The sequence below is a fragment of the Rutidosis leptorrhynchoides genome, chromosome 2 (genome assembly GCF_046630445.1).
Source record: "Rutidosis leptorrhynchoides isolate AG116_Rl617_1_P2 chromosome 2, CSIRO_AGI_Rlap_v1, whole genome shotgun sequence".
NCBI classification, from domain to species: Eukaryota; Viridiplantae; Streptophyta; class Magnoliopsida; order Asterales; family Asteraceae; genus Rutidosis; species Rutidosis leptorrhynchoides.
The window spans coordinates 492,731,297-492,759,061 of record NC_092334.1 but is presented as its reverse complement, the minus strand read 5'-3'; the positions used below and the strand labels follow the sequence as shown (position 1 = coordinate 492,759,061).

General features: G+C 37.6%; 1 pseudogene; it reads left to right on the top strand.

Annotated features, from left to right (window-relative positions):
* Positions 1–1,266: 1,266 nt before the first annotated feature.
* LOC139889471 (clavaminate synthase-like protein At3g21360) lies at positions 1,267–27,442 on the top strand (annotated as a pseudogene).
* Positions 27,443–27,765: the final 323 nt, after the last annotated feature.

Sequence of the window (27,765 nt, the reverse complement as noted above, 5' to 3'; positions counted from 1 at the left end):
TGTTGGTGATCTCGTTTGGGTACATTTACTCAAGGAGAGGTTTCCAGGAGGCCGTTTTGGTACATTGAAACCACGTGCAGATGGACCATTTCGTGTGTTAGAACGCATCAATGACAACGCTTACAAAATTAACTTACCAGGTCATTATAATGTGTTGGCAACATTTAATGTGGCAGACCTTTCTCCCTATGTTGGTGATCACGAGCAAGATTTGGACTCGAGGTTGAGTCTCTCCGAAGGGGGGAGGATGTTGCAGGATTGGCCCAAGATGAATTGGATAAGAAGTGGGGCAAGGTTTATAAAAGGAAGCCCAAGACTCAAGTAGGCTTGCATGATTATGTGGAGTATAATCAGAAAAAAGGAAACATAATGGGCTTGGGTTATTAATTGGAACTTTGGCAGGAAGCAAGAATACAAAACGTAGGAGCAAGTCAAACGATTGTACTTCCTTACTTTCAGTTTTTTGGAGTTTATTTTGTTTCTTTTTCCAGTATTTAAGCTCTCTGGCAGCTAGTTTGCAAAGCAGTTTTTGATGATAAATAATATTGTGAAATAAACAAAGGCCCACTGCCTTTTGTTCTAAACATACTCTTCAATTACATTGGCTCGTTCGACCATTACACCAATCCCATTAAGTCTATTTTGGAAAAATATCAGATTTCTCAAATAAGGCGAATTCCTCTGAAAAAGACAAATCTTGCTCTAAAATAAAGGGTATGTCATTGGAAGAAGTCAAAGTTCGCATAAAAGGTCAAACTTAACAAAATATGGTCTTCTGCTGGAATATATGTAAATAAATGTTGACCTTTTGTAACGTCCATGCCTTGTGAATGTCTATCTATTATGGTGGTAATATTGATTCAAAAATGGATTAGTCAAACATGACAAATCAACTTTGGAAGAATTTCTTGTATTGATTTATTAGATAAACATTTTGAACATTGTGGGAAACCTAGATTAGACTTGCTGTAATATATTGAAAAGATTTACCTCCATGAAATTAGCAGTTAAATAAAAGAGAGGAATATATCATAACAAAAAAAGTGAGCAAACATTTCTGTTGGTTGAAAATTTGACATGAATATATATATATATATACGTTGTTGAAAAAAGGTATCTTATGAGTAGATTCATCTTATAACATATGTCCAAAAAGCATATGTCTTTACATATGGATACGAATTGACTGCTGCAATCTACAAGTAATTTAAAAAATATCTATTTAGTTAATCATGTTCACTGAGTACTAACACAACCCACGCACAAATGGCTACAGGAAAATTCTTTCAGGAAGTCGGCTTACCGGAGCAAAATGAAATGTCCCGTTCTTATTGATTAAAAACGTTCCATATTAATTGATTTCGTTGCGAGGTTTTGACCTCTATATGAGACGTTTTTCAGAGACTGCATTCATTTTTAAAACAAACCATAACCTTTATTTCATAAATAAATGTTTAAAAAGCTTTACGTAGATTATCAAATAATGATAATCTAAAATATTCTGTTTACACACGACCATTACATAATGGTTTACAATACAAATATGTTACATCGAAATCAGTTTCTTGAATGCAGTTTTTACACAATATCATACAAACATGGACTCCAAATCTTGTCCTTATTTTAGTATGCAACAGCGGAAGCTCTTAGTATTCACCTGAGAATAAACATGCTTTAAACGTCAACAAAAATGTTGGTGAGTTATAGGTTTAACCTATATATATCAAATCGTAACAATAAACCACAAGATTTCATATTTCAATACACATCCCATACATAGAGATAAAAATCATTCATATGGTGAACACCTGGTAATCGACATTAACAAGATGCATATATAAGAATATCCCCATCATTCCGGGACACCCTTCGGATATGATATAAATTTCAAAGTACTAAAGCATCCGGTACTTTGGATGGGGTTTGTTAGGCCCAATAGATCTATCTTTAGGATTCACGTCAATTAGGGTGTCTGTTCCATAATTCTTAGATTACCAGACTTAATAAAAAGGGGCATATTCGATTTCGATAATTCAACCATAGAATGTAGTTTCACGTACTTGTGTCTATTTTGTAAATCATTTATAAAACCTGCATGTATTCTCATCCCAAAAATATTAGATTTTAAAAGTGGGACTATAACTCACTTTCACAGATTTTTACTTCGTCGGGAAGTAAGACTTGGCCACTAGTTGATTCACGAACCTATAACAATATATACATATATATCAAAGTATGTTCAAAATATATTTACAACACTTTTAATATATTTTGATGTTTTAAGTTTATTAAGTCAGCTGTCCTCGTTAGTAACCTACAACTAGTTGTCCACAGTTAGATGTACAGAAATAAATCGATAAATATTATCTTGAATCAATCCACGACCCAGTGTATACGTATCTCAGTATTGATCACAACTCAAACTATATATATTTTGGAATCAACCTCAACCCTGTATAGCTAACTCCAACATTCACATATAGAGTGTCTATGGTTGTTCCGAAATATATATAGATGTGTTGACATGATAGGTCGAAACATTGTATACGTGTCTATGGTATCTCAAGATTACATAATATACAATACAAGTTGATTTAGTTATGGTTAGAATAGATTTGTTACCAATTTTCACGTAGCTAAAATGAGAAAAATTATCCAATTTTGTTTTACCCATAACTTCTTCATTTTAAATCCGTTTTGAGTGAATCAAATTGCTATGGTTTCATATTGAACTCTATTTTATGAATCTAAACAGAAAAAGTATAGGTTTATAGTCGGAAAAATAAGTTAGAAGTCGTTTTTGTAAAGGTAGTCATTTCAGTCGAAAGAATGACGTCTAGATGACCATTTTAGAAAACATACTTCCACTTTGAGTTTAACCATAATTTTTTGGATATAGTTTCATGTTCATAATAAAAATCATTTTCCTAGAATAACAACTTTTAAATCAAAGTTTATCATAGTTTTTAATTAACTAACCCAAAACAGCCCGCGGTGTTACTACGACGGCGTAAATCCGGTTTTATGGTGTTTATCGTGTTTCCAGGTTTTAAATCATTAAGTTAGCATATCATATAGATATAGAACATGTGTTTAGTTGATTTTAAAAGTCAAGTTAGAAGGATTAACTTTTATTTGCGAACAAGTTTAGAATTAACTAAACTATGTTCTAGTGACTACAAGTTTAAACCTTCGAATAAGATAGCTTTATATGTATGAATCGAATGATGTTATGAACATCATTACTACCTCAAGATCCTTGGATAAACCTACTGGAAATGAGAAAAATAGATCTAGCTTCAAAGGATCCTTGGATGGCTTGAAAGTTCTTGAAGCAGAATCATGACACGAAAACAATTTCAAGTAAGATTTCCACTCGAAATAAGATTGTTATAGTTATAGAAATTGAATTAAAGTTTGAATATGATTATTACCTTGTATTAGAAAGATAACCTACTGTAAGTAACAAAGGTTTCTTGATCTTGGATGATTACTTGGAATGGATTTAGAAAACTTGGAAGTAAACTTGCAATCTTGGAAGTATTCTTGATTTTATGAAACTAGAACTTTTGGAATTTATGAAGAACACTTAGAACTTGAAGATAGAACTTGAGAGAGATCAATTAGATGAAGAAAATTGAAGAATGAAAGTGTTTGTAGGTTAAATTGATAGACATCCAAAATTTTCTGGTTCGTAGTAATAGTTGGATTTGTTAGTGGCGAGTTGTGCTTCCTTGGCAGAAACACCATTGACCACGATTGCGTCACATCAAACAACCGAGTTGGTGTTTTTGGTCGTTGGTGTATGGATTAGATATAAAGGATATGTAATTTTGTTTTCATGTAAATAAGTCATGAATGATTACTCATATGTTTGTAATTTTATGAGATATTTCATGCTAGCTGCCAAATGATGGTTCCCACATGTGTTAGGTGATTCACATGGGCTGCTAAGAGCTGATCATTGGAGTGTATATACCAATAGTACATACATCTAAAAGCTGTGTATTGTACGAGTACGAATACGGGTGCATACGAGTAGAATTGTTGATGAAACTGAACGAGGATGTAATTGTAAGCATTTTTGTTAAGTAGAAGTATTTTGATAAGTGTCTTGAAGTCTTTCAAAAGTGTATGAATACATATTAAAACACTACATGTATATACATTTTAACTGAGTCGTTAAGTCATCGTTAGTCGTTACATGTAAATGTTGTTTTGAAACCTTTAGGTTAACGATCTTGTTGAATGTTGTTAACCCATTGTTTATTATAACAAATGAGATGTTAAATTGTTATATTATCATGATATTATGATATATAATATATCTTAGTATGATGTATATACAGTTAAATGTCGTTACAACGATAATCGTTACATATATGTCTCGTTTCGAAATCATTAAGTTAGTAGTCTTATTTTTACATATGTATTTCATTGTTAATACACTTAATAATATATTTACTTATCATTTAACATAATTAACCAAGTGTATCAATATCTTAATATGATTCATATGTACCTAGTAAGACGTTGTTATAACGATAATCGTTATATATATCGTTTTCGAGTTTCTTAAATTAATAGTCTCATTTTTATGTATATAACTCATTGTTAAAATACCTAATGAGATACATACTTATAATAAAATCATGTTAACTATATATATAACCATATATATGTCATCGTATAGTTTTTACAAGTTTTAACGTTCGTGAATCACCGGTCAACTTGGGTGGTCAATTGTCTATATGAAACCTATTTCAATTAATCAAGTCTTAACAAGTTTGATTGCTTAACATGTTGGAAACACTTAATCATGTAAATAACAATTTCATTTAATATATATATAAACATGGAAAAGTTCGGGTCACTACAGTACCTACCCGTTAAATAAATTTCGTCCCGAAATTTTAAGCAGTTGGAGGTGTTGACGTATCTTCTGGAAATAAATGCGGGTATTTCTTCTTCATCTGATCTTCACGCTCCCAGGTGAACTCGGGTCCTCTACGAGCATTCCATCTAACCTTAACAATTGGTATCTTGTTTTGCTTAAGTATTTTAACCTCACGATCCATTATTTCGATGGGTTCTTCGATGAATTGAAGTTTTTCGTTGATTTGGATTTCATCTAACGGAATAGTGAGATCTTCTTTAGCAAAACATTTATTCAAATTCGAGACGTGGAAAGTGTTATGTACAGCCGCGAGTTGTTGAGGTAACTCAAGTCGGTAAGCTACTGGTCCGACACGATCAATAATCTTGAATGGTCCAATATACCTTGGATTTAGTTTCCCCCGTTTACCAAATCGAACAACGCCTTTCCAAGGTGAAACTTTAAGCATGACCATTTCTCCAATTTCAAACTCTATATCTTTTCTTTTACTGCCCGCGTAGCTCTCTTGTCGACTCTGGGCGGTTTTCAATCTTTGTTGAATTTGGATGATCTTCTCGGTAGTTTCTTGTATTATCTCCGGACCCGTAATCTGTCTATCCCCCACTTCACTCCAACAAATCGGAGACCTGCACTTTCTACCATAAAGTGCTTCAAACGGCGCCATCTCAATGCTTGAATGGTAGCTGTTGTTGTAGGAAACTTCTGCTAACGGTAGATGTCGATCCCAACTGTTTCCAAAATCAATAACACATGCTCGTAGCATGTCTTCAAGCATTTGTATCGTCCTTTCGCTCTGCCCATCAGTTTGTGGATGATAGGCAGTACTCATGTCTAGACGAGTTCCTAATGCTTGCTGTAATGTCTGCCAGAATCTTGAAATAAATCTGCCATCCCTATCAGAGATAATAGAGATTGGTATTCCATGTCTGGAGACGATTTTCTTCAAATACAGTCGTGCTAACTTCTCCATCTTGTCATCTTCTCTTATTGGCAGGAAGTGTGCTGATTTGGTGAGACGATCAACTATTACCCAAATAGTATCAAAACCACTTGCAGTCCTTGGCAATTTAGTGATGAAATCCATGGTAATGTTTTCCCATTTCCATTCCGGGATTTCGGGTTGTTGAAGTAGACCTGATGGTTTCTGATGCTCAGCTTTGACCTTAGAACACGTCAAACATTCTCCTACGTATTTAGCAACATCGGCTTTCATACCCGGCCACCAAAAATGTTTCTTAAGATCCTTGTACATCTTCCCCGTTCCAGGATGTATTGAGTATCTGGTTTTATGAGCTTCTCTAAGTACCATTTCTCTCATATCTCCAAATTTTGGTACCCAAATTCTTTCAGCCCTATACCGGGTTCCGTCTTCCCGAATATTAAGATGCTTCTCCGATCCTTTGGGTATTTCATCCTTTAAATTTCCCTCTTTTAAAACTCCTTATTGCGCCTCCTTTATTTGAGTAGTAAGGTTAGTGTGAATCATTATATTCATAGATTTTACTCGAATGGGTTCTCTGTCCTTTCTGCTCAAGGCGTCGGCTACCACATTTGCCTTCCCTGGGTGGTAACGAATCTCAAAGTCGTAATCATTCAACAATTCAATCCACCTACGCTGCCTCATATTCAGTTGTTTCTGATTAAATATGTGTTGAAGACTTTTATGGTCGGTATATATAATACTTTTGACCCCATATAAGTAGTGCCTCCAAGTCTTTAATGCAAAAACAACCGCGCCTAATTCTAAATCATGCGTCGTATAATTTTGCTCGTGAATCTTCAATTGTCTAGACGCATAAGCAATCATCTTTATCCGTTGCATTAATACACAACCGAGACCTTGCTTTGATGCGTCACAATAAATCACAAAATCATCATTCCCTTCAGGAAATGACAATATAGGTGCCGTAGTTAGCTTTTTCTTCAATAACTGAAACGCTTTCTCTTGTTCATCATTCCATTCAAATTTCTTCCCTTTATGCGTTAATGCAGTCAAGGGTTTTGCTATTCTGGAAAAGTCTTGGATGAACCTTCTGTAGTAACCAGCTAGTCCTAAAAACTGGCGTATGTGTTTCGGAGTTTTCGGGGTTTCTCACTTTTCAACAGTTTCTATCTTTGCCGGATCCACCTTAATACCTTTTTTGTTCACTATGTGACCGAGGAATTGAACTTCTTCCAACCAAAATGCACACTTTGAAAACTTAGCGTACAATTCTTCCTTCCTCAATACTTCTAACACCTTTCTCAAATGTTCACCGTGTTCTTGGTCATTCTTTGAGTAAATAAGTATGTCATCAATGAAAACAATGACAAACTTGTCAAGGTATGGTCCACACACTCGGTTCATAAGGTCCATGAACACAGCTGGTGCATTAGTTAAACCAAACGGCATGACCATAAACTCGTAATGACCGTAACGTGTTCTGAAAGCAGTCTTTGGAATATCATCTTCTTTCACCCGCATTTGATGATACCCGGAACGTAAGTCAATCTTTGAATAAACAGACGAGCCTTGTAGTTGATCAAATAAGTCGTCGATTCTCGGTAGTGGGTAGCGGTTCTTGATGGTAAGTTTGTTCAACTCTCGGTAGTCGATACACAACCTGAATGTACCATCTTTCTTCTTGACAAACAAAACAGGAGCTCCCCACGGTGATGTGCTTGGTCGAATGAAACCACGCTCTAAAAGTTCTTGTAATTGGCTTTGCAGTTCTTTCATCTCGCTGGGTGCGAGTCTGTAAGGAGCACGAGCTATTGGTGCAGCTCCTGGTACAAGATCTATTTGAAATTCAACGGATCGATGTGGGGGTAATCCCGGTAATTCTTTCGGAAATACATCGGGAAATTCTTTTGCGACGGGAACATCATTGATGCTCTTTTCTTCAGTTTGTACTTTCTCGACGTGTGCTAGAACAACATAGCAACCTTTTCTTATTAGTTTTTGTGCCTTCAAATTACTAATAAGATGTAGCTTTGTGTTGCCCTTTTCTCCGTACACCATTAAGGGTTTTCCTTTTTCTCGTATAATGCGAATTGCATTTTTGTAACAAACGATCTCTGCTTTCACTTCTTTCAACCAGTCCATACCGACTATTACATCAAAACTCCCTAACTCTACTGGTATCAAATCAATCTTAAATGTTTCGCTAACCAGTTTAATTTCTCGATTCCGACATATATTATCCGCTGAAATTAATTTACCATTTGCTAATTCGAGTAAAAATTTACTATCCAACGGCGTCAATGGACAACTTAATTTAGCACAAAAATCTCTACTCATATAGCTTCTATCTGCACCCGAATCAAATAAAACGTAAGCAGATTTATTGTCAATAAGAAACGTACCCGTAACAAGCTCTGGGTCTTCCTGTGCCTCTGCCGCATTAATATTGAAAACTCTTCCGCGGCCTTGTCCATTCGTGTTCTCCTGGTTCGGGCAATTTCTAATAATGTGGCCCGGTTTTCCACATTTATAACAAACTACATTGGCATAACTTGCTCCGACACTACTTGCTCCGCCATTACTCGTTCCGACACCATTTGTTCCTTTCGTTCTGTTAACCCCTGGTCCGTAGACCTCACACTTCGTCGCGCTATGACCATTTCTTTTACACTTGTTGCAAAATTTGGTGCAGAACCCCGAGTGATACTTTTCACAAATTTGGCATAGTTGCTTCTGATTGTTGTTGTTGTTGCGGTTATTATTGTTGTTGGGATGATTGTTATAGTTGCTGTTGTTGTTGTTGTTGTTGTTGGGCCATTTGTTGTAGTTGCGATTGATGTTGCGATTGTTGGGATAATTGTTGCGATTATTATTGTAATTGCTGTTGTTGTTGTATTGGTGATTCTTATCACCGTTTTCCTCCCACTTTCTTTTGACTTGCTTTACATTGGCCTCTTCAGCAGTCTGTTCTTTAATTCTTTCTTCAATCTGGTTCACTAGTTTGTGAGCCATTCTACATGCCTGTTGTATGGAGGCGGGCTCGTGTGAACTTATATCTTCTTGGATTCTTTCCGGTAATCCTTTCACAAACGCGTCGATCTTCTCTTCCTCATCTTCGAACGCTCCCGGACACAATAGGCACAATTCTGTGAATCGTCTTTCGTACGTGGTAATATCAAATCCTTGGGTTCGTAACCCTCTAAGTTCTGTCTTGAGCTTATTGACCTCGGTTCTGGGACGGTACTTCTCGTTCATCAAGTGCTTGAATGCTGACCACGGTAGTGCGTACGCATCATCTTGTCCCACTTGCTCTAGATAGGTATTCCACCATGTTAACGCAGAACCTGTGAAGGTATGCGTAGCGTACTTCACTTTGTCCTCTTCAGTATACTTACTTATGGCAAACACCGATTCGACCTTCTCGGTCCACCGTTTCAATCCGATCGGTCCTTCGGTTCCATCAAATTCCAAAGGTTTGCAGGCAGTGAATTCTTTGTAGGTGCATCCTACACGATTTCCTGTACTGCTAGATCCAAGGTTATTGTTGGTATGTAGCGCAGCCTGTACTGCGGCTATGTTTGAAGCTAGAAAAGTACGGAATTCCTCTTCATTCATATTCACGGTGTGTCGAGTAGTCGGTGCCATTTCCTTCAAAATAGTCAAATGGAACAAGTTAATCATACAGAATATTAAGAGTAGTTAATAGTATTTCGTAGCATAATATGAACTCATTTATAAAAGCTTTTTCTTCATATTAGCGTTTTATAAGTTTAAATTCGGGTAGTACCTACCCGTTAAGTTCATACTTAGTAGCTAATATACAATTCAACTACTACAATTCTATATGAAAAACTGATTATAATAATATTTCGCGTTCAAACTTTTATACAATATTTTACAAACTTACGATACCGCTTATTTTACATAAAGCATGAAATATAGCACACAATAACTTTGATACAAGATAGTTGTGAAGATAATTCTAGCTAGTACACAAGTCGTTCAGCAAAGGCAATAAAGACACGTAATTCATACGTCCAGAAACAAGTCATGCATTCTGGTTTTACTAGGACTACTTCCCATCCTTGGTCTTGTGGAACATAACCGTTATGGCCGTTGATAAGACAGCGTGTTGTAACGTCGTCAAAGGGACGAGGGTTACGTAATGTCCAACAGTCCCGTAACAATCTAAAAACCTCATTTCTTACCCCAATTACCGACTCCGTCACTTGTGGGAACGTTTTATTTAATAGTTGTAGCCCGATGTTCTTTTTCTCACTTTGGTGAGAAGCGAACATTACTAACCCGTAAGCATAACATGCTTCTTTATGTTGCATGTTAGCCGCTTTTTCTAAATCATGAAGTCCTATGTTCGGATACATTGAGTCAAAATAATTTCTTAACCCGTTGCGTAAAATAGCACTTGGGTTCCCCGGAATATATGCGCCAAAGTAAACACATCGTAACTTATGGGTTTCCCAATGTGATATTCCCCATCTTTTAAATGAAAGTCTCTTATAAACCAAGGCATTCTTTGAACGTTCTTCGAATGTCTTACAAACTGATTTCGCCGTAAATAGTTGTGCCGAAGAATTCTGACCGACTCTAGACAAGATTTCATCAATCATGTCTCCGGGTAGGTCTCTTAAAATATTGGGTTGTCTATCCATTTTGTGTTTTTATACTGTAAAATAGACAAGAGTTAGATTCATAAAAAAAAATACTTATTAATACAAGCAATTTTTACATATATCATAAAGCATAAGCACACTATATTACATATATTACACCACACGAATACAACTATCTTATTCCGACTCGCTCGTTTCTTCTTCTTCGGTTTTAGTTCGTTTTGCCAAGTTTCTAGGGATATATGATGTTCCCCTAATACGAGCTGTCGTTTTCCACAACGGTTTAGAAAAACCTGGTGGTTTAGAGGTTCCCGGGTCATTGTTACAACGTAAGGATTTCGGGGGTTGACGATACATATAAAGTTCATCGGGGTTGGAATTAGATTTCTCTATTTTTATGCCCTTTCCCTTATTATTTTCTTTTGACTTTTTAAATTCAGTTGGGGTAATATCTATAACATCATCGGAATTCTCGTCGGAATCCGATTCATCGGAGAATTGGAAATCCTCCCAATATTTTGCTTCCTTGGCGGAAACACCATTGACCATAATTAACCTTGGTCGGTTGGTTGAAGATTTTCTTTTACTTAACCGTTTTATTATTTCCCCCACCGGTTCTATTTCCTCCTCCGGTTCCTCCTCTTCCGGTTTTGATTCTTCTTCCGGTTCTGATTCTTCTTCCGGTTCCTCTTCGGGAACTTGTGAATCAGTCCAATATATATTCGACTCTTCGTTATTATTAGGTGAGTCAATGGGATTTGTGCTAGAGGTAGACATCTATCACACAATATCAAACATGTTAAGAGATTAATATATCACCTAATATATACATGTTAATAATATATAGTTTCCAACAAAAATGTTAAGCAATCATTTTTAAAGAAAACACGGTCGAAGTCCAGACTCACTAATGCATCCTAACAAACTCGATAAGACACACTAATGCAAATTTTCTGGTTCTCTAAGACCAACGCTCGGATACCAACTGAAATGTCCCGTTCTTATTGATTAAAAACGTTCCATATTAATTGATTTCGTTGCGAGGTTTTGACCTCTATTGAGACGTTTTTCAAAGACTGCATTCATTTTTAAAACAAACCATAACCTTTATTTCATAAATAAAGGTTTAAAAAGCTTTACGTAGATTATCAAATAATGATAATCTAAAATATTCTGTTTACACACGACCATTACATAATGGTTTACAATACAAATATGTTACATCGAAATCAGTTTCTTGAATGCAGTTTTTACACAATATCATACAAACATGGACTCCAAATCTTGTCCTTATTTTAGTATGCAACAGCGGAAGCTCTTAGTATTCACCTGAGAATAAACATGCTTTAAACGTCAACAAAAATGTTGGTGAGTTATAGGTTTAACCTATATATATCAAACCGTAACAATAGACCACAAGATTTCATATTTCAATACACATCCCATACATAGAGATAAAAATCATTCATATGGTGAACACCTGGTAATCGACATTAACAAGATGCATATATAAGAATATCCCCATCATTCCGGGACACCCTTCGGATATGATATAAATTTCGAAGTACTAAAGCATCCGGTACTTTGGATGGGGTTTGTTAGGCCCAATAGATCTATCTTTAGGATTCGCGTCAATTAGGGTGTCTGTTCCCTAATTCTTAGATTACCAGAGTTAATAAAAAGGGGCATATTCGATTTCGATAATTCAACCATAGAATGTAGTTTCACGTACTTGTGTCTATTTTGTAAATCATTTATAAAACCTGCATGTATTCTCATCCCAAAAATATTAGATTTTAAAAGTGGGACTATAACTCACTTTCACAAATTTTTACTTCGTCGGGAAGTAAGACTTGGCCACTGGTTGATTCACGAACCTATAACAATATATACATATATATCAAAGTATGTTCAAAATATATTTACAACACTTTTAATATATTTTGATGTTTTAAGTTTATTAAGTCAGCTGTCCTCGTTAGTAACCTACAACTAGTTGTCCACAGTTAGATGTACAGAAATAAATCGATAAATATTATCTTGAATCAATCCACGACTCAGTGTATACGTATCTCAGTATTGATCACAACTCAAACTATATATATTTTGGAATCAACCTCAACCCTGTATAGCTAACTCCAACATTCACATATAGAGTGTCTATGGTTGTTCCAAAATATATATAGATGTGTCGACATGATAGGTCGAAACATTGTATACGTGTCTATGGTATCTCAAGATTACATAGTATACAATACAAGTTGATTTAGTTATGGTTGGAATAGATTTGTTACCAATTTTCACGTAGCTAAAATGAGAAAAATTATCCAATCTTGTTTTACCCATAACTTCTTCATTTTAAATCCGTTTTGAGTGAATCAAATTTGTGACGCCCCGTACTAAATCATCATGTACGGACCATCATCAACAGGATCATTACAAGGTTAAGTACTATATGCGTTTTCAAAACAGAGTTTGCATTCATTAATAAGAGTGACGTCATAACAAACGTCGAATGTTTTACAATCCAAAAGTAAGCTTCACTAAGTAGAAGCATTAAATAAGTGTACGTGACCACAAAGGTCGTTACATAACATAGTTCCAAAAGTATATAAGTTTGAATGCAAGATAAGTAGTCATGCGATAACAACTCTAAGCAGCGGGTTCTACAGCACGACTAGTATGATAGCGGAAGCGACTTCAAGCACCTGAGAAATACACGCTTAAAAAGGTCAACACAAAGGTTGGTGAGCTATAGTTTAAGTATAACAGTAATGTAAGTAGGCCACGAGATTTCGGTGCTACAACGAGCGTTTCAAAAGTATGTAAAAGTATATGCTTAACCGCGGGCACCCGGTAACTAACTTAACGTTTATGTACCCCCTGAAAGTGCACTTGGCAAGTGCGTATAACCTCGAAGTATTAAACACTCGTTAAATGCTAGCGCGACTAGCCCGAGTGGGGATGTCAAACCCTATGGATCCATATCTAAGATTCGCGTTCACGGTTCAAAAACCAATGACTAAACGTTACCGAGCTAAAGGGAATGTTTCTGCCGTTATATAACCCACACATATATAAAGTTTAAGTACTCGTGCCTATTATGTAAAACATAAAATGCGCATGTATTCTCAGTTCCCAAAATAAGTTAAAGTAAAAAGGGAAAGCTATAACTCACAATGATAAGTAGCGGTAAAAATAGTAGTAATGTAGAGTCGGGAAAGTGTGCAAGTAATCGGTCCAAAAGTCCTCAACCTAAGTCAAATAGTACTAAGTCAGTAGCTTGTCTTAAAAGGTTTATAAGTATGTAAATAAGGTCATAAGGGTCATCATCAAACATCATCAAACGAAAGGTATAAGTATGTTTTGTTCATAAAGGAAGTTTTAAAACGAAGGCTGACTTCGGTCGGTCACCACGGTCTCTATACCTACTGAAATAAGGTGAGACCAGTGGCCATGGCTCCGTATATGAGTCCCTTAAGTGTGGTAAAAATCTCAAAAGCAAACTCGTCTTAGTTTGACCGTGGCGACGGTTTAAGTGCGAGTAGGTCAGAATTTTCTGCACAACGTTAAAGGACCTAGTGACGATCGGAGGGCCATAAATCCTAAACCGTAACTCGTATTAAGACGAGTCCCAAACGAAAAATTATCTACTCGAACAGAGCTAACTGAATATCACAGTTACAGTAGCCCAGGTGTTCGGGTATGACTCAGAAAACAGTAAACAGAAAACAGGAACTGGAAACAGAAAAGTAAATAGACCTAGTGACGATCGGAGGGCCATAGACTCTAAACCGTAACTCGTATGAAGGCGAGTCTTATATGAAAAGTTATCTACCCGAAAAGTTCTATCCAAAAATCAAGGTTAGATCAGCCCAGACCTACTGGTCTGTTACGAATTCAGCTGATCAGAAAGTTGGACAGAAACAGTAAGTTAAGTGAGTTCCGGTGGTCTTGGTGCTTGATGTTCATCATGGTTCTCATCCTTGATGCATATAGCTTCAAGTGTACAACTCATGAAGGTGTTTACATCATCTTTAACCAAGTCTTGACCATCATAACCCACATGCAAGTTTATGTAAAGTCATTAAGTTAAATCATAAGTACTAACACTTGAATCCTTACTTTAGTGAAACCATAAGTTACAAAACTTTGATTATCAACTAGTAAAGTGTAATTAGAGTGCAAGAATGAAAGTGATAAACTAAATAAACAAGTACCAAGTTCATGAGTTCCATACTTTTAAAGATTCAAGCCTAGGTCTTGATCTTTAGAAAGTAAACTTTAAGTTTACTAACATGGATGCATGTATGATTTTTAGAACTTATGAACTTTAATTCTTTAAAACACTAGTTGTAGAACCATAAACTAGAGAGTTTAGATCCTTGGATGTTCTTGAATAACAAGATAATATGAAGAACAAACTAGGAAGTTTGGTTCTTACAACAAGTAAGTAAACACTAACTAAGAACATGTAACAAAATAACAACAATGAACAAGTAACTAGTCAACAACATAAAACAAGTGATGATGATGATTATGCATGTGTGTGTGTTCGGTTTTAGGGAGAAAAAGAGAAGGAAAAGATGTCTTGCAACTTACCAAGTTAGAGAGAAAGAGAGAAGAATGAAAGCAAGTAAGAGTGTGTGTAATATGAAAGTGTAATGCTAGTAATAAGGTGGTCAAGATTTTTGAAAACCAAACCCCACTCCCCTAGGCCATATGGCCGTGATTCCCTCACCACCAATGGGGGAGGTGGTGCCCATCATGTTTATGCATGCTTCCTTGACTCAAATTTGGTAATTAGGGGTGTTTTATGGATAAAGAATGGGTAATTAACATGCATTTAGATTCCTTACTAGTTAGTTAATCCAATTAAGTCTAAGTGATACTTACATAAATAAAATGGGCTAATAAGTCCATTAAGGTGAGGTAGGGTGGGCTTATAAGCCTTATTCATGAGTCCATTAGCTTTGTTAAGCCCAAGTTCAAGTATTTAACAAATAAATCCAATTAAAGCCCAAATAACTAACTAGTCACCATAGTTAATTAAAATAATTAATAAAATTAATTATGAATGTAAATAATACTTGAAAATATTATTCGTGCAAGTTCCGGGTGTCACAAAGACGTTTCGGGCAATTAAAGTCAAGTTCGGGCAATAATGGAAACAAGTAAATGTAATAACATACATTTGTTTAATCACAAGTATTAATAATAATAATTATTAATAAATAAAGGTTGGAAAAATCCAGGGTCGTTACATTACTCACCTGTTAAAGAAAATTTCGTCCCGAAATTTTAAGCTGAATCTGAAGGTGATGGAGGAGGTGGGAAAAGGTGAGGATACTTCTGTCTCATTTGATCCTCTCGTTCCCAAGTAAACTCAGGTCCTCATTTGGCATTCCATCAAACTCGGACAATCGGAATCCTATTGTGTTTCAACTCCTTGACTTCACGTTCCATAATTTCAACAGGCTCTTCCACAAAGTGAAGTTTGTCGTCAATAGTAAGTTCCTCCAATGGTATGATCAGTTCAGGTGGAGCAAGACACTTCTTCAAGTTTGATACGTGGAAGGTAGGATGAACTGAGCTCAATTGTGTTGGAAGGTCAAGACGATAAGCAACGGGTCCAACACGCTCCAAAATTTCAAAAGGACCAATGTACCGCGGGTTTAACTTTTCGCGCTTTCCAAAACGAATCACACCCTTCCAAGGTGCAACCTTCAACATAACGCGGTCACCAACGTTGAATTCAAAGTCTTTACGTTTACTATCAGCATAACTCTTTTGGCGATCACGAGCTACCTTGAGTCTGTTTTGAATTTGGGCAATCTTCTCTGATGTTTCGTGGACTATCTCGGGCCCGGTGAGTTGCACTTCACCTAGCTCGGCCCAACAAAGAGGAGAACGGCACTTGCGGCCATACAATGCTTCAAAAGGTGCAGCTTTGATGCTCGAGTGGTAACTGTTGTTGTAAGAGAATTCGGCGAGTGGCAAATGCCTTTCCCAGGCCTTTCCAAAATCAATAACACATGCACGTAGCATGTCCTCCAAGGTTTGAATTGTTCGTTCACTTTGCCCGTCAGTCTGAGGGTGATATGCAGTGCTCATGTCGAGACGAGTTCCCATGGCTTCTTGCAAGGAACGCCAAAATCTAGAAGCAAATCGAGGATCGCGATCGGAGATGATCGATAAGGGTATACCGTGTCGTGATACAACCTCTTTAATATAAAGTTGAGCAAGTCTCTCCATTGTATCGGTTTCTTTCATTGCTAAGAAATGTGCAGTCTTGGTAAGACGGTCAACAATAACCCAAATGATATCGTATCCGCCCACTGTCTTTGGCAGTTTGGTGATAAAGTCCATAGTTATCATCTCCCACTTCCATTGTGGGATTTCCGGCTGTTGAAGTAACCCAGAAGGTTTTTGATGCTCGGCTTTAACCTTTGAGCAAGTCAAACACTTACTAACATAAGCTGCAACGTCTTTCTTGAGATTCGGCCACCAATATTGTTCTTTAATATCATGGTACATCTTGCCCGCTCCGGGATGAATCGAATATCTTGACTTGTGAGCTTCATCCAATATGAGGCTCCGTAAGTCTCCATAGCGTGGTACCCAAATTCTTCCGGCATAACATCGGAGTCCGGATTCTCTAACCTCGAATTTAGAGACGAGAATGTTCAAATATTCATATCGTAAGTGCTTCTCTATGAGAGCCTGTTCTTGGGCTGCTCGGATTTGGTTCTGGAGATTGGAATGAATCGTGATGTTCAATGCTCGAACGCGAAGAGGTGCCGATCTCTCCTTTCGGCTTAAGGCGTCAGCAACAACGTTGGCCTTACCCGGATGATAGCGAAGTTCACACTTGTAATCATTTAGCGTCTCAATCCACCTTCGTTGTCTCATATTCAAATGTTTCTGATCGAATATATGCTGGAGACTCTTGTGGTCGGTGAAGATAGTGCATTTAGTTTCATAAAGGTAGTGCCTCCACAATTTGAGCGCGAAGACAACGGCTCCAAGTTCAAGATCGTGTGTAGTATAGTTTCGTTCGTGGATCTTAAGTTGACGAGAAGCATAGGCGATGACCTTCGTGCGTTGCATAAGCACACAACCATAACCAGTTTTCGAGGCGTCGCAGTAAACAACAAAATCGTCATTACCCTCAGGAAGTGATAGGATAGGCGTGGTGGTTAACTTCCGTTTCAAGAATTGAAACACTTTCTCTTGCTCGTCTCCCCAAACAAATTTCTTTCCTTTGTGAGTGAGTGCGGTTAGCGGACGTGAAATCGGAGAGAAACCTTCGATAAACCTTCGGTAATAACCGGCAAGACCCAAAAATTGGCGGATGTGAGTCGGAGTAGTGGGGGTCTCCCACTTGCTGATAGCTTCGATCTTGGCGGGATCAACTTTGATGCCCTGGTCACTCACAACATGACCCAAAAACTGAACTTCCTTCAACCAGAATTCACACTTGGAAAACTTTGCGTAAAGTTGCTCACGTCTCAAAAGTTCAAGTACTAATCGGAGATGATGCTCGTGTTCTTCTTCGCTCTTAGAGTAGATGAGGATATCATCTATGAAGACTATAACAAATTTGTCCAAGTACGGCTTGCAAACACGATTCATAAGGTCCATAAATACAGCAGGTGCATTGGTCAGACCGAATGGCATTACAAGAAACTCATAATGTCCGTAGCGGGTTCTAAATGCAGTTTTCATCACGTCACTTTCCTTCACCCTCAACTGGTGATAGCCGGATAGTAAATCGATCTTTGAGTAAACACACGATCCTTGCAGTTGGTCAAAAAGATCGTCAATTCGTGGGAGAGGATATCGATTCTTGATTGTTAATTTGTTGAGCTCACGGTAGTCAATACACATTCGGAAGGATCCATCCTTCTTCTTTACAAACAACACAGGCGCGCCCCACGGCGAAGAACTCGGTTGAATAAACCCTCGATCAAGTAACTCTTGTAGCTAGCTTTGCAATTCTTGCATCTCGGAAGGTGCAAGTCTATAGGGTGCGCGAGCTACAGGTGCAGCTCCTGGCACTAAGTCGATTTGAAATTCTACTGCCCTCGGTGGCGGCAATCCCGGTAATTCTTCGGGAAAGACATCGGGAAATTCGTTCACAATACGCACATCTTCCACTTTCTTCTCCTCGGTTTCTACGGTTTTCACATGAGCTAGGACAGCAAGACGTCCTTTCTTCATTATTTTCTGTGCTTTAATACAACTGATGAGGTTCAATTGAGAGCTACATCTCTCTCCATAAATGATCAATGGCTCGCCATCTCCTTGCGGTATACGAAGAGCTTTGTCTCCACAAATAATCTCGGCTCTTATCTTAGTCAACCAATCCATGCCAACAATAACATCAAAACTTCCCAACTTAATGGGTATCAAGTCTATCTCAAAGTCTACACCGGCTATGTTGATAATAGCCCCTCGGCCAATTTGGTCAACTTTTTCAAGTTTTCCGTTGGCTACCTCGACAAGCATACTTTCCTTTAAAGGAACTAACGACCAATCTAACTTATCACAAAAATGTCTACACACATAGCTCCTATCGGCACCAGTATCAAATAGGACAGAAGCTAAAAGATTGTTGATTTCGAATATACCTGTCACCAAGTCGGGGTTGTCACGTGCGTCCCTTGCATTAACATTGAAGGCTCTAGCACGTGGTGGTCCGCCATCTTTACGCTTGTTTGGGCACTCGTTTCTGAAATGGCCTGTCTTCCCGCATTCATAACACTTCTTAGGCCCATTGTGGTTGTGGTTTGGCTTCACATTCAATGTAGTAATCTTGCAATCCTTGCCAACATGCCCGGTCCGTTGGCACTTCTCGCAAACAACATTACAATACCCGGTGTGGTGCTTGTAGCACCTCTTGCATTGTGGTAGGGTTCCCTTGTAGTTCGGGTTAGAGCTTGTGCCGGGGTTGGTGTTGTTGTTTTGCCTGAAACCTTCATGTCGCTTCGCCGGGTTTTGATCATAGTTTCTACCTCGGTTGTTGTTGTTGTGGTTGTTGTCCCATTTCCTCTTCTCGCCACTACCAGTTTCAAACTTAGCCTTCTCCGGCTCGTCAAGGATGATTTGATTCAAGAGAGTATGCGCCATGCGCATTGCTTCGGGAACACTTGGTGGCTTGGATGAGGTAACATTGCCCTTGATGGACTTAGGAAGTCCCGAGAAGTATTTTTCCAAGCGCTTAAATTCGGGGGTGACCATGGTCGGGCACATAAGAGCCAACTCCAAAAACCTACGATTGTAACTGTTAAGGTCGTTCCCTACGGTCTTCAATTGCATAAATTCAATTTCCATCTTTTGGATTTCGGTCCTCGGACAGTATTCCTCGATCATAGCAGATTTAAATTCTTCCCAAGGCGTAGCATACGCTTCATCAATTCCTTGCGCTTGGGCCATGGTATTCCACCATGTAAGCGCGCCATCGGAAAGCGTGCAAGATGCAAATTTCGTTTTGTTAGCCTCAGAGCAATTGCTAACCCTGAATACCGATTCTAACTTTTCGAACCATCTTGTGAGACCGACTGGTCCCTCAGTGCCACTGAAGTAGTGCGGCTTACAGCTTTGGAATTCCTTATATGTACACCCAATTTGGACGGGTGGAACAACCGGTGGTGGTGGTGGTGGTGGTGGTGGAGCTTGGGGTTGCCTTTCAGCTAGAGCAGCAGCAACACGCTCGTTAATCATTTCCTCAATTTGTGCTGCGGTAGGGGTTGATCTCCCGTTGGCCATGATGTTCTAAACAAACATTTTGACTCAAGTCAAAATCCAGTATGCAAATAATAATAATATAGTGTATAACAATCAACATGAAAACAGCACAACACATGTTGATTAAGTAACGCAAGCAGATATAAGTACCACAAAACCATGATAATGTAAATAGAACACTTGTGCAAAAAGTAAAAAACACAAATTTCCATTCATTAAAGATAATAAGTTCCATACATTACAATAAGTTCGTACGATACATAAGTGAAATATGAAATTCCAAAAGAGATTACAATACAGAATCTAATACAAAGTCCTACGGTGATGGTGGGTGCAAGATGTCCAAAACCTGAGCCAACTGCTCCTCAAGCTCAGTAACTTGGGCCTGAAGAATCTCAATCTCCCGCCTCAGTCCCTCATTAGAGGAAGATGGTGGGGCAGGTGGTGCTGACGGTGCAGGTGGTGCTGGTGGTGCTGAAGTAGATGGTCCGGCTCTGGGTGGAGATGGTAATATCAGTGGGTCAGCAGGGTACGGCACCAGCCGTTTACGAGCAGTAATCCTCTGACGCCGACCAAAAGCGTCAGTGATAGTACGACCCGAAATAATGCCAGCGAAGCGATACCGCTTCTTCGGCGGGGTAGAGGGTGCCTGAATCGGTCTGTCAGTGGGATCCTCCTCATCACTGGAGTCATCAGATGAGGTGTCGTCTGAAGGAGCATCGGTGGAAGACCCGTCGTCTGAATCATGTGGTGGTGACACGGGTGGCTCAACTGGATATCCGAAGGCGGCCAACATCTGTCGGTGTCGGCCTGGCGTAATCACGGCTAGGTATCCGTCGGGAGTGCGTCGGCAGGGAGTGCGCCAGTGATTACGAAAAGGACCTTCCCCGAACTCCGCGGGGATCTCCATACCACCAATGCGAGCCAGTTGCCTCGGGGGTCTGGAAGAAGACGCTGGGGCAGGTGCACTAGAGCTAGCTCCGGAAGTGGAAGCGCCGGGATCGCCAGTGGGTGTCGGGGCCGGAATATCGGCAGCAGCAGCAGCAGCAGCAGGTGTAGCAGTAGGTGGGACAACGGGGTCTGAGCCTGTACTGCCCGAAATGCCAGCAGGTGGAACGTCCGACATCTGAACAAGGAAAAATAAATTTTTCCATGTCAGTAAGTCATAAAGCACGCAAATGATTGGCCAATAGTTTAAATCATGTATAACAGTAACTAGCATGGCAATAACAGCAAATCGTATGAAAGTAGCATGCAATCGAAAGCAAATAATAGCATGCAGTAGTGAAAACATGTAGTAACATACGGCATATAGCAGTAAAGGTAAGCAGCAACATGTAGTAAACACAGCGGAAACAAGTAAACTAGCAAGTTGTAGATTAGTCCTATTAGTGAATCCTACTCGGGTCGGTCTTAGACTCACTAATGCATCCTAATTCCCTACAACCAAGGCTCTGATACCAAATGTGACGCCCCGTACTAAATCATCATGTACGGACCATCATCAACAGGATCATTACAAGGTTAAGTACTATATGCGTTTTCAAAACAGAGTTTGCATTCATTAATAAGAGTGACGTCATAACAAACGTCGAATGTTTTACAATCCAAAAGTAAGCTTCACTAAGTAGAAGCATTAAATAAGTGTACGTGACCACAAAGGTCGTTACATAACATAGTTCCAAAAGTATATAAGTTTGAATGCAAGATAAGTAGTCATGCGATAACAACTCTAAGCAGCGGGTTCTACAGCACGACTAGTATGATAGCGGAAGCGACTTCAAGCACCTGAGAAATACACGCTTAAAAAGGTCAACACAAAGGTTGGTGAGCTATAGTTTAAGTATAACAGTAATGTAAGTAGGCCACGAGATTTCGGTGCTACAACGAGCGTTTCAAAAGTATGTAAAAGTATATGCTTAACCGCGGGCACCCGGTAACTAACTTAACGTTTATGTACCCCCTGAAAGTGCACTTGGCAAGTGCGTATAACCTCGAAGTATTAAACACTCGTTAAATGCTAGCGCGACTAGCCCGAGTGGGGATGTCAAACCCTATGGATCCATATCTAAGATTCGCGTTCACGGTTCAAAAACCAATGACTAAACGTTACCGAGCTAAAGAGAATGTTTCTGCCGTTATATAGCCCACACATATATAAAGTTTAAGTACTCGTGCCTATTATGTAAAACATAAAATGCGCATGTATTCTCAGTTCCCAAAATAAGTTAAAGTAAAAAGGGAAAGCTATAACTCACAATGATAAGTAGCGGTAAAAATAGTAGTAATGTAGAGTCGGGAAAGTGTGCAAGTAATCGGTCCAAAAGTCCTCAACCTAAGTCAAATAGTACTAAGTCAGTAGCTTGTCTTAAAAGGTTTATAAGTATGTAAATAAGGTCATAAGGGTCATCATCAAACATCATCAAACGAAAGGTATAAGTATGTTTTGTTCATAAAGGAAGTTTTAAAACGAAGGCTGACTTCGGTCGGTCACCACGGTCTCTATACCTAGTGAAATAAGGTGAGACCAGTGGCCATGGCTCCGTATATGAGTCCCTTAAGTGTGGTAAAAATCTCAGAAGCAAACTCGTCTTAGTTTGACCGTGGCGACGGTTTAAGTGCGAGTAGGTCAGAATTTTCTGCACAACGTTAAAGGACCTAGTGACGATCGGAGGGCCATAAATCCTAAACCGTAACTCGTATTAAGACGAGTCCCAAACGAAAAATTATCTACTCGAACAGAGCTAACTGAATATCACAGTTACAGTAGCCCAGGTGTTCGGGTATGACTCAGAAAACAGTAAACAGAAAACAGGAACTGGAAACAGAAAAGTAAATAGACCTAGTGACGATCGGAGGGCCATAGACTCTAAACCGTAACTCGTATGAAGGCGAGTCTTATATGAAAAGTTATCTACCCGAAAAGTTCTATCCAAAAATCAAGGTTAGATCAGCCCAGACCTACTGGTCTGTTACGAATTCAGCTGATCAGAAAGTTGGACAGAAACAGTAAGTTAAGTGAGTTCCGGTGGTCTTGGTGCTTGATGTTCATCATGGTTCTCATCTTTGATGCATATAGCTTCAAGTGTACAACTCATGAAGGTGTTTACATCATCTTTAACCAAGTCTTGACCATCATAACCCACATGCAAGTTTATGTAAAGTCATTAAGTTAAATCATAAGTACTAACACTTGAATCCTTACTTTAGTGAAACCATAAGTTACAAAACTTTGATTATCAACTAGTAAAGTGTAATTAGAGTGCAAGAATGAAAGTGATAAACTAAATAAACAAGTACCAAGTTCATGAGTTCCATACTTTTAAAGATTCAAGCCTAGGTCTTGATCTTTAGAAAGTAAACTTTAAGTTTACTAACATGGATGCATGTATGATTTTTAGAACTTATGAACTTTAATTCTTTAAAACACTAGTTGTAGAACCATAAACTAGAGAGTTTAGATCCTTGGATGTTCTTGAATAACAAGATAATATGAAGAACAAACTAGGAAGTTTGGTTCTTACAACAAGTAAGTAAACACTAACTAAGAACATGTAACAAAATAACAACAATGAACAAGTAACTAGTCAACAACATAAAACAAGTGATGATGATGATTATGCATGTGTGTGTGTTCGGTTTTAGGGAGAAAAAGAGAAGGAAAAGATGTCTTGCAACTTACCAAGTTAGAGAGAAAGAGAGAAGAATGAAAGCAAGTAAGAGTGTGTGTAATATGAAAGTGTAATGCTAGTAATAAGGTGGTCAAGATTTTTGAAAACCAAACCCCACTCCCCTAGGCCATATGGCCGTGATTCCCTCACCACCAATGGGGGAGGTGGTGCCCATCATGTTTATGCATGCTTCCTTGACTCAAATTTGGTAATTAGGGGTGTTTTATGGATAAAGAATGGGTACTTAACATGCATTTAGATTCCTTACTAGTTAGTTAATCCAATTAAGTCTAAGTGATACTTACATAAATAAAATGGGCTAATAAGTCCATTAAGGTGAGGTAGGGTGGGCTTATAAGCCTTATTCATGAGTCCATTAGCTCTGTTAAGCCCAAGTTCAAGTATTTAACAAATAAATCCAATTAAAGCCCAAATAACTAACTAGTCACCATAGTTAATTAAAATAATTAATAAAATTAATTATGAATGTAAATAATACTTGAAAATATTATTCGTGCAAGTTCCGGGTGTCACAAAGACGTTTCGGGCAATTAAAGTCAAGTTCGGGCAATCATGGAAACAAGTAAATGTAATAACATACATTTGTTTAATCACAAGTATTAATAATAATAATTATTAATAAATAAAGGTTGGAAAAATCCAGGGTCGTTACAAAATTGCTATGGTTTCATATTGAACTCTATTATATGAATCTAAACAGAAAAAGTATAGGTTTATAGTCGGAAAAATAAGTTAGAAGTCGTTTTTGTAAAGGTAGTCATTTCAGTCGAAAGAATGACGTCTAGATGACCATTTTAGACAACATACTTCCACTTTGAGTTTAACCATAATTTTTTGGATATAGTTTCATGTTCATAATAAAAATCATTTTCCCAGAATAACAACTTTTAAATCAAAGTTTATCATAGTTTTTAATTAACTACCCCAAAACAGCCCGCGGTGTTACTACGACGGCGTAAATCCGGTTTTATGGTGTTTATCGTGTTTCCAGGTTTTAAATCATTAAGTTAGCATATCATATAGATATAGAACATGTGTTTAGTTGATTTTAAAAGTCAAGTTAGAAGGATTAACTTTTGTTTGCGAACAAGTTTAGAATTAACTAAACTATGTTCTAGTGATTACAAGTTTAAACCTTCGAATAAGATAGCTTTATATGTATGAATCGAATGATGTTATGAACATCATTACTACCTCAAGATCCTTGGATAAACCTATTGGAAATGAGAAAAATAGATCTAGCTTCAAAGGATCCTTGGATGGCTTGAAAGTTCTTGAAGCAGAATCATGACACGAAAACAATTTCAAGTAAGATTTCCACTCGAAATAAGATTGTTATAGTTATAGAAATTGAATTAAAGTTTGAATATGATTATTACCTTGTATTAGAAAGATAACCTACTGTAAGTAACAAAGGTTTCTTGATCTTGGATGATTACTTGGAATGGTTTTAGAAAACTTGGAAGTAAACTTGCAATCTTGGAAGTATTCTTGATTTTATGAAACTAGAACTTTTGGAATTTATGAAGAACACTTAGAACTTGAAGATAGAACTTGAGAGAGATCAATTAGATGAAGAAAATTGAAGAATGAAAGTGTTTGTAGGTGTTTTTGGTCGTTGGTGTATGGATTAGATATAAAGGATATGTAATTTTGTTTTCATGTAAATAAGTCATGAATGATTACTCATATGTTTGTAATTTTATGAGATATTTCATGCTAGCTGCCAAATGATGGTTCCCACATGTGTTAGGTGATTCACATGGGCTGCTAAGAGCTGATCATTGGAGTGTATATACCAATAGTACATACATCTAAAAGCTGTGTATTGTACGAGTACGAATACGGGTGCATACGAGTAGAATTGTTGATGAAACTGAACGAGGATGTAATTGTAAGCATTTTTGTTAAGTAGAAGTATTTTGATAAGTGTCTTGAAGTCTTTCAAAAGTGTATGAATACATATTAAAACACTACATGTATATACATTTTAACTGAGTCGTTAAGTCATCGTTAGTCGTTACATGTAAATGTTGTTTTGACACCTTTAGGTTAACGATCTTGTTGAATGTTGTTAACCCATTGTTTATTATAACAAATGAGATGTTAAATTGTTATATTATCATGATATTATGATATATAATATATCTTAGTATGATGTATATACAGTTAAATGTCGTTACAACGATAATGGTTACATATATGTCTCGTTTCGAAATCATTAAGTTAGTAGTCTTATTTTTACATATGTATTTCATTGTTAATACACTTAATAATATATTTACTTATCATTTAACATAATTAACCAAGTGTATCAATATCTTAATATGATTCATATGTACCTAGTAAGACGTTGTTATAACGATAATCGTTATATATATCGTTTTCGAGTTTCTTAAATTAATAGTCTCATTTTTATGTATATAACTCATTGTTAAAATACCTAATGAGATATATACTTATAATAAAATCATGTTAACTATATATATAACCATATATATGTCATCGTATAGTTTTTACAAGTTTTAACGTTCGTGAATCACCGGTCAACTTGGGTGGTCAATTGTCTATATGAAACCTATTTCAATTAATCAAGTCTTAACAAGTTTGATTGCTTAACATGTTGGAAACACTTAATCATGTAAATAACAATTTCATTTAATATATATATAAACATGGAAAAGTTCGGGTCACTACACAAAAATCTCTCGACGACAGCCTTTTCTCCCCCACTGTGTTATCTCCAAACACCAATCCTGATAAAGTAAAACTGTGCGTGTTTGAAGAGGCTATTAGAACTGAGAAGCCATGGTTGGAGTCACTTTTAAACGAGTTATTCTCTTCAGAGGATTCCCTGTCACCTCTCCTTCCGATTTCAACGACGTTGTCGAAGCATTCGGGTTCCCTGAAGCCCTCTATGTTGGCCGCCGAGCCCCTAGAACCAAAGTCGTTGGCCGGGTTTACACCGCAAATGAAAGCCCTCCTGATATGCAAATTCCTTTTCATCATGAGATGGCTTATGTAAATTAGCATTTTCAGATGCTTATATATCCATTTTTCTTTAATTAAAGTAATAGAAGAATATAATGTTGTGACTGTAGGTTCCAGAGTACCCGGCCAAGTTATTTTTCTTTTGTGATGAACCAGGAAAAGGGGGCGAAACTCCAATAGTTTTGAGTCATCACGTACGATAAGATGAAACAGAAACACCCTGAATTTGTTGCACAACTTGAGGATCATGGATTGACGTATAAAAAAGTACTTAGTGATGAGGACCGCCCGTTGTCTTTCACGAGTAGAAGTTGGAAGTCAACATACATGACCAATGACAAAAATGTTGCAGAAGAAAGGTTAGCATTTTTAAAATTGTTAACCTTTAGACCACCTACTACGGGGCTTCAAAAGTGATGATGGTTCGGCGCCTGTTTTGTTCCCAACGGGCAAAAAAGGAGGCGTCAGATTTCCTTTTGCCAATTAAATCTCGACATGTCATTTGTAGTTTGTTTATTTATTTATTTTTCACCTAACTTCAATCATATTTTAACACTTCGTCCAAAATCTTTTCAGTCGAATTTAACAACCAAATTTGACACTCACCATAACACAAGTACAAAAGTTGATACTGCCACGTCACGATCAGAATCTTCTCTCTCCTCCAAAAAAACACCAAATTTGACTCAACGTCACAGTCACTGTAACGAATGGTTTTATTGTAAGTTACGTAAAAGCTCACCACAATTTTTTATTAGTACGTACGGCTGCAAAACTGGGAACGAAGCTGGAATGGATGGAGAAGGGTGTTAAAGTAATAACAGGTCCAATGCCAGCCGTAAAATTTGATGAAGGAAGTCA